At 46.7% G+C, this 3,641-nt stretch overlaps 1 long non-coding RNA gene across 1 annotated transcript; it reads right to left on the bottom strand.

Annotated features, from left to right (window-relative positions):
- Positions 1-1,198: 1,198 nt before the first annotated feature.
- Positions 1,199-2,053, bottom strand: LOC125801756 (uncharacterized). Its single transcript, XR_007438918.1, has 3 exons — positions 2,021-2,053; positions 1,448-1,685; positions 1,199-1,255 (listed from the first exon to the last, which is right to left on the bottom strand). It is a non-coding gene; the product is annotated as an uncharacterized LOC125801756 (long non-coding RNA).
- Positions 2,054-3,641: the final 1,588 nt, after the last annotated feature.

The following is a 3,641-nucleotide window of genomic DNA, read 5'->3' as shown; positions in this document are numbered from 1 at the left end:
CTCACATACACCCAGCCTTCATTCATACAACCTACAGACCACCACCACCTTCACTCTGTACTACAACCTCACACACACCCAGCCTTCATTCACACAACCTACAACCCACCACCACCTTCACTCTGTACTACAACCTCACATACACCCAGCCTTCATTCATACAACCTACAGACCACCACCACCTTCACTCTGTACTACAACCTCACACACACCCAGCCTTCATTCATACAACCTACAACCCACCACCACCTTCACTCTGTACTACAACCTCACACACACCCAGCCTTCATTCATACAACCTACAACCCACCACCACCTTCACTCTGTACTACCTCACACACCCAGCCTTCATTCATACAACCTACAACCCACCACCACCTTCACTCTGTACTACAACCTCACACACACCCAGCCTTCATTCATACAACCTACAACCCACCACCACCTTCACTCTGTACTACCTCACACACACCCAGCCTTCATTCATACAACCTATAGCCCACCACCACCTTCACTCTGTACTACAACCTCACACACACCCAGCCTTCATTCATACAACCTACAACCCACCACCACCTTCACTCTGTACTACAACCTCACACACACCCAGCCTTCATTCATACAACCTACAACCCACCACCACCTTCACTCTGTACTACAACCTCACATACACCCAGCCTTCATTCATACAACCTACAGACCACCACCACCTTCACTCTGTACTACAACCTCACACACCCAGCCTTCATTCATACAACCTACAACCCACCACCACCTTCACTCTGTACTACCTCACACACACCCAGCCTTCATTCATACAACCTACAGACCACCACCACCTTCACTCTGTACTACAACCTCACATACACCCAGCCTTCATTCATACAACCTACAGACCACCACCACCTTCACTCTGTACTACAACCTCACACACCCAGCCTTCATTCATACAACCTACAACCCACCACCACCTTCACTCTGTACTACCTCACACACACCCAGCCTTCATTCATACAACCTATAGCCCACCACCACCTTCACTCTGTACTACCTCACACACACACCCAGCCTTCATTCATACAACCTACAACCCACCACCACCTTCACTCTGTACTACAACCTCACACACACACACACCCAGCCTTCATTCATACAACCTACAATCCACCACCTTCACTCTGTACTACAACCTCACACACCCAGCCTTCATTCATACAACCTACAACTCACCACCACCTTCACTCTGTACTACAACCTCACACACCCAGCCTTCATTCATACAACCTACAACCCACCACCACCTTCACTCTGTACTACCTCACACACACCCAGCCTTCATTCATACAACCTATAGCCCACCACCACCTTCACTCTGTACTACCTCACACACACACCCAGCCTTCATTCATACAACCTACAACCCACCACCACCTTCACTCTGTACTACCTCACACACACCCAGCCTTCATTCATACAACCTACAACTCACCACCACCTTCACTCTGTACTACAACCTCACACACACACACACCCAGCCTTCATTCATACAACCTACAGCCCACCACCACCTTCACTCTGTACTACAACCTCACACACACCCAGCCTTCATTCATACAACCTACAGCCCACCACCACCTTCACTCTGTACTACAACCTCACACACACCCAGCCTTCATTCATACAACCTATAGCCCACCACCACCTTCACTCTGTACTACAACCTCACACACACCCAGCCTTCATTCATACAACCTACAACTCACCACCACCTTCACTCTGTACTACAACCTCACACACACCCAGCCTTCATTCACACAACCTACACCCCACCACCACCTTCACTCTGTACTACAACCTCACACACACACACACCCAGCCTTCATTCACACAACCTACAACCCACCACCACCTTCACTCTGTACTACCTCACACACACACAGCCTTCATTCATACAACCTACAACCCACCACCACCTTCACTCTGTACTACCTCACACACACACAGCCTTCATTCATACAACCTACAGCCCACCACCACCTTCACTCTGTACTACCTCACACACACCCAGCCTTCATTCATACAACCTATAGCCCACCACCACCTTCACTCTGTACTACAACCTCACACACACCCAGCCTTCATTCATACAACCTACAGCCCACCACCACCTTCACTCTGTACTACAACCTCACACACACCCAGCCTTCATTCATACAACCAACAGACCACCACCACCTTCACTCTGTACTACAACCTCACACACACCCAGCCTTCATTCACACAACCTACAACCCACCACCACCTTCACTCTGTACTACAACCTCACACACACCCAGCCTTCATTCATACAACCTACAACCCACCACCACCTTCACTCTGTACTACAACCACACACACACCCAGCCTTCATTCACACAGCAGACAAGCACTCACCCCCCTGCTGACACACATATTCACCATCCCACACAAGCACATCACTCTACAAGCCAGCTCATGAGAAACAGGGAGGGTGGGTGATGGGGTTTACCATGGTGATGTGAGTACGGGAGAGGCATGTGTTAATCCACACAGCTCTCAGGGTTGTGTATGAGGGTATATGTGCAGGGAGGGGGTCAGGGTGGGACCCCCGCACCCCTGTATGAACGTGAGGATTGTATTCATGAACACAGAGAGCATAAGGGGGAGGTGGTTAACATGTGGGAGCAATGCAGAGATCCACAGGGGGGAGGCAGGGGGGCAGTAGGGAGTGGTGGATGAAATAGAAAAAGAATATAAATGGTTTTGTTTGGCAGACCTACACCAATCCAGCATAACATTATGACCAGCTCCTTGTTTCTAGACTCATTATCTATTTTTTAGCTTCACTGATCACACAGGAGCACTGTGTAGTTCTGTAATTACAGACTGTAGTTCGGTATCAGTTTCTTCATATACTTTATTATTACTGTTCTTTTACTACAGAGTAGACTGGTGCCTTGTGTGTGCTATTAATGGATCAGTCACAGCAGTGCTGCTGGAGTTTTTAAACACCGCAGTGTCACTGCTGGATTAAAAACAGACCACAAATCAGAAATCTCTAGCCAACAGCATCCTGCATACCGGGGACCGAGTCCCAAACTGTGCAGCAACAGATTTTACTTTACTTACTAAAATCTGAGAGTTAATATACTGTGTGCTGTTAGCGAACTATCTAACCTGATCTGATCTGATCACAATATACTTCACACTTTTGATCAGGAACAGGAGATTAGTGTAGACAGACTGTCAACAGATTACATTATCTGCAGTAATATTTATAGACAGACTTCAGTTCAGCTTTTTAATGATACGTTCACTGTAACATAACATTTACTGTTTATACACAGCTTCTAAAAGCTTTAAGCTACAATATGTGAATGTGCACTATTAACAATTCTTTCATATGCTATAAAATCAAGAACCGCCAGGTCTGATAGAGTCTCTCTCATATCTGATTCAGATTAACTTCACTTTTTGCTGTTCAGACTGCAAAAACCCTGCTTTGCTTAAAATAATCTAGAAAAAAACAAAAAAATCTGCTTCTCTGTACAAAATATATGTGTGTCCAAAAAGTTGCTAGTCTCTACTCTTCAGGAAAGACTTTTTTCCAATAGAATTTGGAA

The sequence above is a fragment of the Astyanax mexicanus genome, chromosome 4 (assembly GCF_023375975.1).
Source record: "Astyanax mexicanus isolate ESR-SI-001 chromosome 4, AstMex3_surface, whole genome shotgun sequence".
NCBI classification, from domain to species: domain Eukaryota; kingdom Metazoa; phylum Chordata; class Actinopteri; order Characiformes; family Acestrorhamphidae; genus Astyanax; species Astyanax mexicanus.
This window is presented reverse-complemented; position numbering and strand designations above follow the sequence as displayed.